The following is a 14477-nucleotide window of genomic DNA, read 5'->3' as shown; positions in this document are numbered from 1 at the left end:
TAGGGCTTTAGCTTCACACCACTTTGTGACATAATCCGTACATACGAGGATGTATCGGTTCTGCTTCCTTCTGGTGGGAGGATAGATTGGGCCTACGAAGTCGATGCCCCACTTCTCGAACGGCTTCAAAGGAAGGATAGGTTGCAGTGGCATAGCACTTGTCTTTGTGGGTTTCCCCATTCGCTGACAAGCATCACATCTTTTATAGTAATCATAGGCATCCTTATGAAGGGTAGGCCACCAGTAACCTGCTAGCAGAGCCTTCCTGGCTGTGGCTTCTTCTGCAAAGTGGCCTCCACATGGCTCGTCATGGCAAGCCTTCAGAACAATCCCAATCTCGTCTCCTGCAACACATATTCTAAGCACTTCATCTTTGCCTTTCTTGTACAGTGCGCCGCCTAGCAGGGTGTAGGGGGTGGATTCTAACATAAGCTTGTTCCTTTCCCGACTAGAAATACCAGGAGAATACTATTGGGTTACTAGCAGATTGGCAATGTCTGCATACCAGGGGGTTACAGTTTCTACCAAGAATAGGGAAGCATCAGGGAGGTCTGGATCATCCTGTTCCTCATCTGCAGTTTGTGGGATACGCGACAGATGATCAGCCAGAACATGGGAACGACCAGGTTTGGTAATTACCTCAAAGTCAAACTCCTGGAATAGAAGGAGCCATCTCATCATTCGTCCTTTCACATCTGCTTTGTTCATCAGGAAGGACAGGACCTCATGATCCACATAAAATTTAAAGTGGGTGGATAGGAGATAGTGGCGGAACTTTTCTAAGGCAAACACCATTGCCAAGCACTCCAGCTCTGTCACTGTATAGTTCCGTTCCCTATCAGTGACTTTTCGGCTTGCATAATAGATGGGTTGATCCAACTTTGAGGAGCCCTTCTGGCACAGAACTGCGCCTAAGCCTTCAATTGAGGCATCAGTTTGTGTACATGGAACTCCTTCGTCCAATCATGAGGCTGTAGAATGGGTGCCTCTATTAGACACAGCTTCAGAGTGTTGAAGGCTTTGTCACATTCTTCCATCCAAGTAAACTTTGCATCTTTCCTCAAAAGTTTGTGCAAGGAGGTTGCCTTTGTTGCAAAATGGGCTATGAACCTTCTGTAGTAACCCACATGGCCTAAGAATCCCCTCAACTGTTTGAGGTTGGTGGGTGCTGTCAAAGCTGCAATCTTTTCGATCTTTGCAGGGTCTGTTGATATCCCTTGTGCAGAGACAATGTGACCCAACAAAACTCCAGAAGAGACCCCAAAGATACATTTGTCAGGGTTGAGGGAAATCCCATACTCCCGGCATCGATCAAAGCATTGTTCCAGGTGTCCCAAGTGTTCACTGATCAAACTATAGACACAAAAGTCATCCAAATATACCTCAATAAAGTCGTGCAGATGATTTTGGAAGGCAGCCATCATGACCCGCTGGAAAGTAGTAGGGGCATTGCAGAGTCCAAACGGCATCACTCGGTAAGCGTAGGTCCCCCATTCTATGGTGAAGGTTGTTTTGGACTGGTCTTCTTCTGCGATTTGGACTTGGTTATATCCACTGAATCCATCCAGAAGGGAGTAAAGCTCATGTCCTGCCACTGTGTCCAACAGTTGGTCTGTGAAAGGGATCGGGAAATGATCCTTCTTCGTCTTAGAATTCAACTTGCGAAAATCCACACATATTCGCAATTTGCCATTCTTCTTGGATACAACCACGATAGGTAAAACCCATTCACTATTTGCCACTGGATAGATGAACTCGACTTCCAGAAGCTTCAGCAGCTCTGCTTTCACCAAGGTGGAGTAATTTGGGTTCATTCGCCTCTGTCGTTGCCGTACTGGCTTGGCATCAGGCTCCAAGTCAATATGATGTTGACATATTGTGGGATCAATCCCCTTTAGGTCTTTGTAGGACCGCGCAAACACGTCCAAATTTTCTTTCAACAAGTTGTATAAGGTTGACAACTCCTCTTCTGGGAGGTTGCTACCCACCTTCAAGTGGCGTTCAGTGCCTTCTGCATCCATGAAGGTTAACTGCCTTTCACCTTCTACTTCACGGATGAAGGTCCCACGGACTGCTTCTGGATACAAATCCAACTCCTTCAAGGGAGTGGTGTCCTCTTCTGATGTCCCGCTAGAACCAACTTCTTCTTTTGGTGGAGACTTAAGTTGCTCCCTGAGATGTTGAAATGGAATTAGGTTTCGGGTTTGGTTTCACGATTAGTTACCTCTTGGATTGGAGACTCCTCTTCTAATGACACATCTAGGAACGTCACATAACAGGAACCCTCTGATGCCTGTTGGGTTTGTGGGATTGGTGCTTGTTAGCACGGTGCATCATCATCATCTTTCTTTGGCAAGGGTGGGTGAGGATGGCAAGAGCCACTGCTGAAAGACGGCTTGTTCTTCTTAATCCATTTCTTATAAAGATTTTGCATATGAGAAGATTCATTTACCAGACCAAATGGTACCATCGCCATTCTGTCCCATAGCATGAGCTCGTCTGCTTCCGATGCTTCTGGAACTTCTTCTTCAAATGTATCCTCTGCAGGTGGGATAGATTCTTCTGGCTCACTTTCATAACCTTCTTCGTCCATATCATATTCATCCTCTTCTGTCTTTGTCTCTGTCTCTGGCTCTGCTTCTGTCTCTATCTCTGTCTCTGCTTCTGTCTCTCTAAGAGCTCTGTAAGAGAAGAAGAGGTTCTCTGTTTCATCTTCTGCCTCTGTCTCTGGCTCTGCTTTGACCATGTAACAGGGAGAGCAGTACATCCATGCTTCGATCTCACTGTCAGAAGTGATTTCAGAAATAGTTCCTGGTTCAGGCAGGAAGTATTTTCCCATTGACAATGGCTTTGCATCTTTTGGAAGTCGGCTTACAGTATCCATTGTTAAGGAACGTGCCATTGTTTTCTTGGGAAGGATCTGTTTGACAGCATCTTTGTCTGCTGATGTTCCATCTGTAGCCTCATTAGGGGAGTCAGAAGATAATTCCAAGGAGGTGGATCCATGTCCTTTTTGAGAACCATATAGCTTCAGCACCACTTTATTGGGTCCTCTACCCAAGGTCAAGGTTCCTTTGAACCAATCTGTCCTTGCTCGGGCTTCAAAAAGCCATGGTCTGCCCAGTAACAGAGGGTAGAATGTACCATAAGAGTTTGGCTTCACCACCAGATAGGTTAGCCAATAATCTTTTCCAGCCAATGTAGTCTTCACATATGGGAGAATGCCCAAAGGCTTGATTCTGCTCTGATCCGCCAGTCTGATGAGCCATTGGGTGGGTTGCACACCTTGCAGGCCTAGATCCTTCATTGTCACATCCGTCATAATGTTCACTGATGAACCTCCATCAATCAGTGCATTTGCAATGAAGCAGCCTTCTATCCACACGCCAGTCTCTGGGGTACCCGGATCTAGGAAGGCGTTAGCTACGTCCACTTCTTTGACAGGCTCTGGAGCTTTATTGGACTTTGTTGTTGTTGAAGGAGCAATCCTTAAGCCACATCTTCTTGTCAATATACTTTTGAACCTTTTTCGGCAACTGGGAGACAATACCAATAATTGTCGGAATGTGAGCTTTGGTTTAAAGGTATCTAGATCTCTGACCAGATTGTATTCCTTAATAGGATCCACTGACTTCTCCAACCGGTTAGGGAATGGGACAACACCCATTTTCATTTTCCTTGTTTCTTCCAACAGAGGAATCATGGGAACTTCTTCTGCCACTTGCGGCACTTCCTCCTCTTCTTTCTCCTGGACCTCTGGTCCTGTCTCTGGAACTATCTCTGTAACTATCTCTGTAACTCTCTGTGGCACTGTAGTGCTCTGTACGGCACTGTCAGGCTCTGTTCTGTTCTATTCTTCTGGTGGAAGATTGAACTTCACTGTTCTGGCAGGATGATTATTTTCTTTCTGGATAGGTGGTTCCTTCTTCTTTGCACGCGTGATGGCAGCAACTTCCAATTCTACTAAATTGGAGGTAGGCTCTTGGGCCTTGGCCGAATTATCAGTAGCACTGTTTTTCACTGGGGCTGGGCTTGGACAGTCTTTTGCAGTGTGGCCTTCTCCTTTGCATCGTTTGCATAAGGGCTTGTAATCCACTGACCTTCTGGGATTTGGACAATTTGGTGAAATGTGTCCCTTTTCTCCGCATTTGTAATACTCCACTTTCGTTCTCTGACCACCACTAGACTGTCTTCCTCTGTAACTTTGAGAGGGAAATCTTCTGGGTCCAAAATTAGGACCAAACTCTCTAGGCTTGGGTCCAATATCCTGTGTTGTCATTTTGGATTCTAGCAAGTTGAATCTTGCGTCTTCTTCCTTCCTTCTCCTATCATGCATCTCTTTTAGAGAGCAAATATCCTCTGTATGGTTCTTCCACAAACAGTAGGAACAGAAGGCTCCAGGAATGGTTGGTTTTCGTGTATATTCAGTGGCTAAATGGCCTGCTTGATGACACTTACCACACCAAGTATTTGATCGCATCACATCTCTTCCTGCTCCTGCAGCATTGGATATGCTAGCAGTATTCACTTTCAGCATTTGTAGCGCTCTGTAATCACATCCATCAACTCCTTTTTGATATTTGCAACTGAGTTGGATAAATAATCCTTTAAGCTTTCTCCTCCTGAGGCACTGGAAGGAGGGTTTTGAGGAGTCTCTGTAATCACTGCATAAACAGATTGGGCTGGTGCAGAGGGATCTCTATTCTGATTCTGATTCAGAGCTCTTGTTTGAACGGTTGGATGTTGGCTCCAGTTGGTAGGGTTCCACTGTTGCTGCTGATTTGGCATTGAGGAAATTGGTTGGGACCATTGTTGTTGTGGTTAAACCATCATTTGAGGCATTGATTGTGGCCACTGTGGATTTGGTGCACTGTACTGTGATACTGGGGGCATCTGTTGGTAGGGGTAGGGGACTGTCCCCGAGACTGCATTGGGAGGGTACATCATTCCTGGCATCAGAGGAGGTAGGACTCCTCTTCCTGGATTCATCGCCAATCTAGCTTCCACTTCATCGTACAGTCTTGCACCTTCTGTTGTAGCTTGCAGTGTGGCTGGTCTTTGCAGCTCTACAAACTTATGGACTTCTAGTTGTAATCCTCTGAGAAACACCCCCTTTTGAATGCCATAATCTAGATTATGGTTAGTCCATCTCTTCAAGATGGATTCCATTCGTGAGACTTAAGCTTCTACTCTTTCTCCAGAGGACTGACTTAGGTTCATAAATTCCTCTCGCATCCGCTCTTCAAAACCTTCACGCTTGAATTTAGTGAGGAAGGCCAACTTCAGGTCATCCCATGTGCCAAAAGTTCTTGCTGCTTGTCTCTCATACCACTGAAATGCCGCGCCCTTGAAAGTGGCGGGGGAATATTGCTAACCAATGCTCAGGGGTTCTGGCATTGTTAGCCACACATGCTACCATAAACTCTGCTACATGAAGATCGGGGTCTTCATTGTACTCTCCCTTAAAAACTGGCAATGGGACTACATTCGCTGGCTTGTCATCAATATTTCCAGGACGGATCTGGCTTGGAAGTGGACCTCCAGCAGGAGGAGGAAGGGCTTGATGTGCCATTGGGACTTTTGTAAAGAGTTCCGCAAGGGCATCAAAGGCGGCTTCTGCTGCGAGCTCATTCTCGGCTCTGATTTTTGCTTTCTCTCTTCTCACGTACCTCTGGACTCGTTCTAACACTTGCCTCTTTATTGTGTCATTCATCAGGGGGTTGGCTCCACTATGTTGTTAGTGCTCCATAGAGGGTTAACAGAAGGCTTCAGTCTCTGGAGGACTCTCTTGCCAACATTTCTTCTACCTCTTCCTTTTCAACGTCTCTGAATTCTGCTTTCATGCCACTGCACAGAGGAAGGTATTCGGTTCTGAAGGTGTCAAAATGCATACGTCTAAACATTGTGGTGGTGCCATCATCATAGTAATGCCAGCTTCTGATGGTTTCAACAGTGTATGTTGTAAAGAACACTCTGTCTACCAACTTCCAGTGGGTTGCCAATTGAACAAACAGAAGATTATCAGTGCACCAAGCATCCCACGTATCTTGCTGTTGAGCATCCACGAACAAATTCCAACTCTTTTCCTTCTTGTCTTTGTGAACCTCTACAGACCAAGACTCCTGAAGCTTCTTCACAATCTCCCACTTGATGAAGTTTGGAAACTTCTCAATGAATGCCAAATCTTCCATGGATGGTCATTCTCTCTATGTAATGGACAGTTTCCTCTTCCTGTTGAAGCAGCAGAAACTTGCATCTTGGTGGCAAACTGTTTGGGAACAAACTGAAGAGCAGAACAATGCCAATTCCTTCATTTTCAGCCTCTTCTGGTGCTTGTTGATGGCAAGATTTCCCCGGCTGCGCACCAAAAACATGGAGCCCCAAGAGGAACACCAAGGAAAAGGGAATTATCTTGTAAGAAAATATATCTTGTAACATCAACAAACTTGTTTATTATGTTTCATATGATCACAATGAAGAAAAGAACACCAGGCACAACAAATCTTCATGCAGCATCATGTAGATCTTCCACGGTTTTGATAGAATCAACCATATTCTTCAACATCTTCACAAAATCCATCAATAGAAAAAAGAAAGCAAAGGAATACATCATCTTTGAATGGAAATACATCACATAGTATTCATCTTCAATATCTTCATAGTCTTCTCTCTCAATCCCTCATATACAATCACTCTGTTTCAGTATAATTGACTATCTCTGACTCTCCCTCTCTCTCTTTCTATCAATACTACATCATATCCTCACTACAATCTCTCAAAATCATTCTTAATAATCCTTCTTAGGTCGTGGATACCCCTCCCAAGAGGTATGTCTGATATGAAGAGTCACCAGAGCCACGACAGTGTCCTTTCATAGCTCACTACTGTCACTTCACTCTAGTCTTCACTTGAGTCTTCAGCAGCTACTTCTTCCACTTCTTTCAGCTCTTTTACACTTGTATTCGCCTCTTTACAAGGCTAAAAAACTTTCCCAAGATACACTCTCATCCATCAGAACACATACAGAAGCATACAGAACAGTCTACAGAACAGTACCAGAACAGCTATAGTACATAACATAACAGAACAGAAACAGAAGCTCTACAGAAGACCTACAGAAGGTTACAGAAGGTCATCAAAACCACATAACTCATACTCAAACCATTCTAAACTCTCAAAAACCATTCAATAAGCTTTCAAAGATCTCAATCTTCATCAATCAATACTCCATCCCTCCTTACAAAAGACAATCAGAACAAAACAGAAGCTATATAGAAGGTATACAGAACCAATCAGAACCTATCAGAACATCACAGAACCACTAATAAACATCATGAACTTCCAAAACACAATCAATATCATCCAAAACACTCTCAAAACACTTCCAAACCAATCAATCATCTCATAAAATCAACCATTCAGCTCTCAAAAACAACAAAAATCAGCCAAAAAACAAGTCATTTCAACACTCAACACTCCCCGGTCCTATTGGTTAAGAAAAAGAACGGATCTTTCCGGTTGTGCATTGACTACCGTGATCTCAATAAGATCACCGTAAAAAATATATACCCCATTCCTCGAATTGATGACTTGCTTGATGAACTCAAGGGTGCACGCTACTTCACTAAGATTGATTTGCGATCCGGTTACCACCAAATCAGAATGCGGGCGGGTGATGAAGTCAAAATAGCCTTTCGGACTGACCGTGGCTTGTATCATTTCCTTGTCATGCCATTTGGACTCACAAATGCCCTTGCCACATTTCAGAGCTCAATGAACAAGATATTGCAGCCATGGCTTTTCAAGTTTGTGTTGGTATTCTTTGATGATATACTCATTTACAGCAAGTCAATGCATGAGCACTTGAAGCATGTTAGACAGATTTTTGATGTACTGAGAGAGCACCGTCTCTTTGCCAAAGAAAGCAAGTGTGTCTTTATGCAAACGGAGGTTGAGTACTTAGGACACATCGTTAGTGAAAAAGGCATCCACGCTGATCCTAGAAAAGTGCAATGTGTCCGGGAGTGGCCCACCCCCACTACCACTACCTCCTTGCGTGGTTTTCTTGGTCTCTCCTCCTTTTATAGGAGATTTATTTGCCATTATGCCACAATTGCAGCCCCATTAACAGACCAGCTAAAAAAAGAGGCTTTCCTATGGGATGAATTGGCTGCCTGCAGTTTTCAGCAGCTAAAAGACTTGCTCACCTCAGCCCCCATCCTCGTATGCCCCGATTTTTCAAAGGATTTTACCATCCAGTGTGATGCTAGTGGACGGGGTATTGGTGCAGTTTTGCTGCAAGAACATGGGGTAATAGCATTTGAGAGCCGAAAATTGGATGATAAAGAGAGAGAGTTGCATGTCTATGATCAGGAGATGTTGGCAGTCATTCATGCTATCAAAAAGTGGCATCACTACTTGTATGGCAGCAGATTTAAGGTAAAAAGTGACCACCTTGTGCTCAAATATTTCTTGACTCAGCCCAACCTCACTCCCAAACAATGTAGATGGGTGGCGACACTACAAAACTATGACTTTGAGATTACCCACACCCGTGGAAAGGACAATGTAGTGGCGATGCACTCTCTCGCATGTGGGCATGCAAGGTCTCATCCATCACTGAACTCCACCATGATTGGATTGAAGAGCTCCAAGAGGCATACTTGCTTGATGCTGAATTCAGCCCTCTTTTCCAAAAATTACAGCAAGGTGTCTTGGATGAGAATTCCCAATATCAGCTCCATAATGGCCTCATTTGGATCCATGGCCGTATTGTGATTCCCCATGCCTCTCCCTTCACCCAAAGGATCCTTGAAGAGATGCATTCTTCCCCGATTGCTAGCCACTTAGGGGTCTTCAAAACATATGATCGAGTTTCAAAAAGCTTCCATTGGAAAGGCCTATGGCGGGATGTAAAAGACTTTGTGTCTAGATGTGTGCCTTGCCAACAAAATAAAGATAGCTCTCTTAAACCGGGTGGTTTGTTGCAGCCTTTACCCATTCTCGAAGGAAAATGGACCCACATTACCATGGATTTCATCACTGGTTTACCTACAACCAAGAAGGATTAGGATAGCATTTATGTGGTAGTTGACCGGCTCACTAAAGCAGCCCATTTCATCCCTATAAAATCCCAGTTTACAGCATCCCAAGTTGCCACTCAGTTTATGGAGCATGTTTTTAAGTTGCATGGCTTGCCCCAAGTCATAGTACATGACCGGGACACCAAATTTATGAGTCAGTTTTGGCAGACCATTTTCAGCTCCATGGGGACCAAATTGGCTCCGTCTATAGCCTATCATCCCCAAACGGATAGGCAGACCGAAAGAGTCAATAAGTGGCTTGAAAATTATTTGCGACATTTTTGTCATGATGTGCAGAATTCTTGGGATGTATGGCTGCACTTGGCTGAATTTTCTTACAACAACTCCACTCATTCAAGCATTGGAGTCTCTCCCTTCGAAGCATTGTATGGTTATTGAGTGCCCCTTCCTACCGTGATCTTCAATGAAAAGCTCAACCCCTTGGGAAAAGAAGAGCTGGACCGCATGCAAGCTCTACTTCAACAATGCAAGGTAAACCTCAAAAGGGCTCAAGAGCACATGAAGCTCCATGCTGATGCAAAAAGAAGGCCCCTTGACTTTCAAGAGGGTGAAATGGTACTCTTCAAGGTCCCCAAATCCCGCTATGCCACACTAAAGGATGGCTCTTGCAACAAGTTGGCACACCGTTACTATGGGCCCTACAAGATCATTAAGAAGGTCGGAGTCTTGGCTTACCGCCTCCAACTCCCTTCTACCACCAAGATCCATAACGTCTTCCATGTGAGCCAATTGAAACCTTTCATTGGCACTCCCAAAGATCATGTAGAGGAGCTCCCACCCATAGATGAGGAGGGCCTTATTCAGTACATTCCGGAAGCGGTCATTGGGCAACGTGAAAAGCAACTTCGCACCCGTTCTATACATGAATACTTGATCAAATGGCAAGGCCTACCAATAGAGGAAGCCTCTTGGCGCCCAGCATCTATAATGGATGAATTTCCACACCTCAAGGAGGCTGTGTTGGCTGGTACCTCACCATGACCCCTGTTTTGGGCTGTAGTCTGCATCTGGACAGCCACCTGTTTTGTACTAGATTTGGTCCTGGTCCATTCTCAGCCCCATCCTCCATACATGGCCAGAAAGTATACCTCGAGGGCTCCGTTTTGACACCTTACTTGCCCCGATCGGAGTTACCTAGTGGAAGTTATGGCTGTTTTTCTCCAGCCATACCATCTGGGACTGCACACTAGAAATTCCTGGACAGCCCTTTATTTTGTACCAATTTTGATTCTAACCTAATTGCAGCCCCGCCCCAACCAGATGGGCTGAAAGTACATCTCATGGGCTCCGTAACAACACCTTAATTGTCCCATTCGGAGTTGCCCACACAAAGTTATGGCTGATTCCCTACAGCACACTCTTACAATCCATGACTATATCCCTTGTTTTTTAGGACAAAAACTTTATGAGACGGGATGGTTTATAATGAACAAGGATCACGGGAATCTGGCATGGGAACATACCAGTCACACTGACAGTATATAAGGTGTAAGAGGGTATTTTGAGACATGACAGAAATTATCAAGAAACTCTCTTTTTACCTTCTCAAGCTTTCATGGCTTCTTCTTCTTCTTCTTCCTCTTTCCCTCTTTCTCTCTCTTCTTCTTGTCTTTCTCTCTCCTCTCCCTCTTCTTTTGCAGTCCTTCTCTCTCTCTTTCCCCTTAGTTAGGACAGTTAGGTCTTCTTCATTACATATATGCATTGTTTCTTCTCATTCTTTTATTTGGTAGGCTTCTCTATCTACTTACAACTAGCAGAGACTCCTAGAAACAATTGCCTAGCAGGCTAGTAGAACATAGTCACTAGGACTACCTCCTAGAACAATTCTTAGAGTGCTTAACAATGTCTTTACAAGAGATAGACAATTGCTTGGACCTCCCAAACACACCTCACCCTAACCCTAGGACTTCATGCCTTGAATGCCAGTCTCCAACAAAAGAAAAATCCCCACATACACAAAACCATTTAGCATAAAGGAAAAGAACTCATAAAGGAACAATATCACCTAGACTTTGGCCACCACAAGCAGCTTCTACGCAACAAGAGGCTCCCTTCAAGCTCCGTCAAATTTGTTTAGTGTAGCATTAAAACAAAACCCATTAACCACACCTGCACCAAACAACCAAATGGCCCTCTTGGCCTAATGAGATGAAACATTTCTCTATAAGAACAAGTGCCCTCTTGGACTAACAAAAATCAAGCATTAAATTCAACAAAAATGGCCCTCTTGGCCCACACGACTCTATTGAAGTGCGAAATTAGACCAAGGATACGGGTTTCTTAGGCCCTACCCTAAGTGCATCCAATTATTGGCCAATTCCCCTACATAAATGGCAAGGGGTGTTTGATGAATATGACATTGAATGTTCCTATGCATCCATGACAAAATAGGAAGGTGATCAATTGCTACCCGACTCATAACCCAAACTAGCCATCGATCACCAAAATAGGATGTGTCAGCAAGAAGTCCCCATAGTAGTCCTAGGCTAATATCTAAAGGCAATTGTAAGAGCCCCTCTGTAATGTGCCCGTTGAGCTTTCCTTAGCGGTACATTGTCATGATACTATGTGGACACAATGTGAAAAAGCATGGAATGCATCATCATCCGACTTTCTTATTGATTAAGAGAGTCAATGTGATCTAAGTCATTAGTACTAGTGTGAGTGGCATGTATTATCCAAAAAATACTAGATTTTTGGGTAATTTTAGCTAGTTTTTGATATTATTGATTGTAAAAATCCAAAAAAGTTAAAAAAGCTTCTAGATTAGGATGGCATGCAAAAAGCAAGTGGCTTTTTCAGTGAGTTATGGGATTTTCATAAAAAAGACAGACTAACGAAATCGTGCGAGTCACAATCACTGTAAACAAGCTGAAAACTACAGTTTGAATTGGAAGAGGAAAAAGAAGTGATCTGAGAGATCCTTGACCAAGTGTCTTCAGGTTTTACCCCCCTTCCGAAGCTAACGGAGCCATCAGATTTGGGTTTCGAGCAGTAGAGAAGGAGCTGTTATTTTTTATCCACGTTTTTGTTCTACGAGGGAGCTCCAGGAGATCTAATGCCTAGAGAGTGCTTCTGAGTAGGTCCAAAGAAAGGATTTCAGGATATATCAATATATATTGATTTGATTCATTGTGCTTTGTCATTATTGTGTTTACCTCTTGTGTATTCTTTATCTTCTCTTTCATCTCCTATCTCTACTTCATTCTACCTCTGATCCTCGATGGATTCAACCTTTCGACAAAAACCCCTCCGACATTGGTGAACCCGACGTGAAAGGTCGTCAGAAGAAGGAAAGACAAGATGGGAGAACCTTCAAACACAATCTCTAGTGATATTTTGCAATAGTTGGTGCGAAACATGAATATGCTTATACAGGTACAACAACAACAACAGGTGATGCAAGCTTCTACTCAAACAGAAAGTGTTGTGATGAATGCTTTGCAAGTAGTTGAGTGTGAGGTGAAGTCATTCAATGGTAGGTATGTATTTGCATATGTACATACATATACTCAAAAGATGGAATTCTTTGGAGTGGCTCAACTCCCATGGAGCCGGTATTTTATACGTGTTACTGTACATGAACTAAAAGCACAGATTACTAAATTATACATGTAGGATCCTGACTGGGTAGCCTTCAAGAACACATTAAGGGAAGAATTTTTTATTGAAGATACTAGTTTGATTACGCACAAGTCTTTTCAAGAGTGGGTTTTACAACCCAATAAGGGTCTTGTGGCTACAAAATTGTTAAGAGAATTTGAAATTCACTTTGAGCAATTGGATCTTGCAAAACATCAAGCTCTTGCAAGTTAGAAAATTGAACTGTTTCTACAGGCAGCTAATCCTGAGGTTCAAGAGAAGCTTGATGATTTGCTGGAGGATCAAAATACAGAGACATGTCTTAAAATAGAGTGGAGACATGTCAAGGAAGCTATTACTGTACTTGTGAAGAAGCATAGAAGAAGAGAAAGATTACATGTCTCTAGCTTGCCCATTGTTACAGGCAAGACAATTGATGTATCTAGTAAGCCACCTACTTCTGTGGCTAACCCTATGGCTGTATCTGCTAATGTTTCCTCTGTTAGGGAAGATGTCTTAGATGAATTGGTCAAAGGCACACAGGATCTTCAATTGAAGGTTGCAAAATTGGATGAAAAAGGACAAGAGGAAAGGGGACTGGCAGCAGCCCCTAAGCCAGGAAAAAGATGTATGTGGTGTGATAGTTTGCAACATGAGAGAAATGATTGTGCTGCCTATTAGGAGGCCTTGGCATGACAACTCATCTTTTGGAAAGATGGCAAGATTCATGCATAAGAAACGGGATTGCCTCTTGCTTTGAATTTCAAAAAGGGAGGTATGCAAAAGTTGTTGGAAGACTTGGCAGTTCGAAATGCTTATGCGGCGGTACATGCTTCTACTTTTGGTCTACAATTGGATAGAATGCATGATCAAGTGATGGTTGGTCCAAAGGCTAAAATATGGACACATGCTTTACATGCAGTTGAAAAGAGAAAGGTCACTGATAGTGAAATGTCTCATGCAAGACAAGACATTCGTGGCATAACTGGTTGGGAATCATCGGTAGATGCATATTTAGTGTATGCATATTTAGCAAATATACAAAACACGGATGTACTTGTGGAAGAAAAACGAAAAAGAGATGAAGATAATGCACGGACATCTAAAAGAATGACAAGAAGAAGTGTGGATCAACCTAAAGCTACAAATCAACCACCTCCCGAGCATGTTATGGAAGAGGTCAGTTAGGAGCAAAAATAGGATAACAAACAAGAGGGCAAAAAGAAGGGCAAGCAGCCGGGATATAAGTTGCAGTCTGGCATTGAGATAGCCCCACAGACCTTAAGAAGGTTCTTGAAGAACGGATCCTAAATAGTCAAGTGGAATTCACCTTGGGAGAGGTGCTTGGCATTGCCAAGCAAGAATTTCATGATGAGATCATTGACATAATTAAGAGGAAGTATCAGTTTCTTGGTGATACCACTAGTGCATTGCTGCAATTTGAAGAGGAAACTAGTTTGTTAGGTATTCGGGCTGAATATGAGCATGAAGTTAGTACTGGATTATTTATGCAAGATGTTGCTAATCAGCAATAACATGTGGAAAAAAGAAGAAAGTGGCTGAAAATGCATTGTCTTGTAGCAATATGCATGATGAAGTAAGGTAGATGCAACAATATGGGAAAGAGACTCTAGGATTTATTCCTCAAAGTCACTACACAAGAAATCATTGGGCTAGGGCTACCACTGAAATGGTAGTGAAAATAGGGGAACGTGAAACTCCTTGTGTTGCTTTACTTGACCATGGGTCTGAGATAAATATCATTGAGCATGGATTGTATGAAAATAGTGC

Source organism: Lygodium microphyllum, chromosome 28, assembly GCF_053477565.2.
Source record: "Lygodium microphyllum isolate KBCC chromosome 28, Lygodium_microphyllum_v1.1.10, whole genome shotgun sequence".
In the NCBI taxonomy this organism is placed as follows: Eukaryota; Viridiplantae; Streptophyta; class Polypodiopsida; order Schizaeales; family Lygodiaceae; genus Lygodium; species Lygodium microphyllum.
This window is presented reverse-complemented; position numbering follows the sequence as displayed.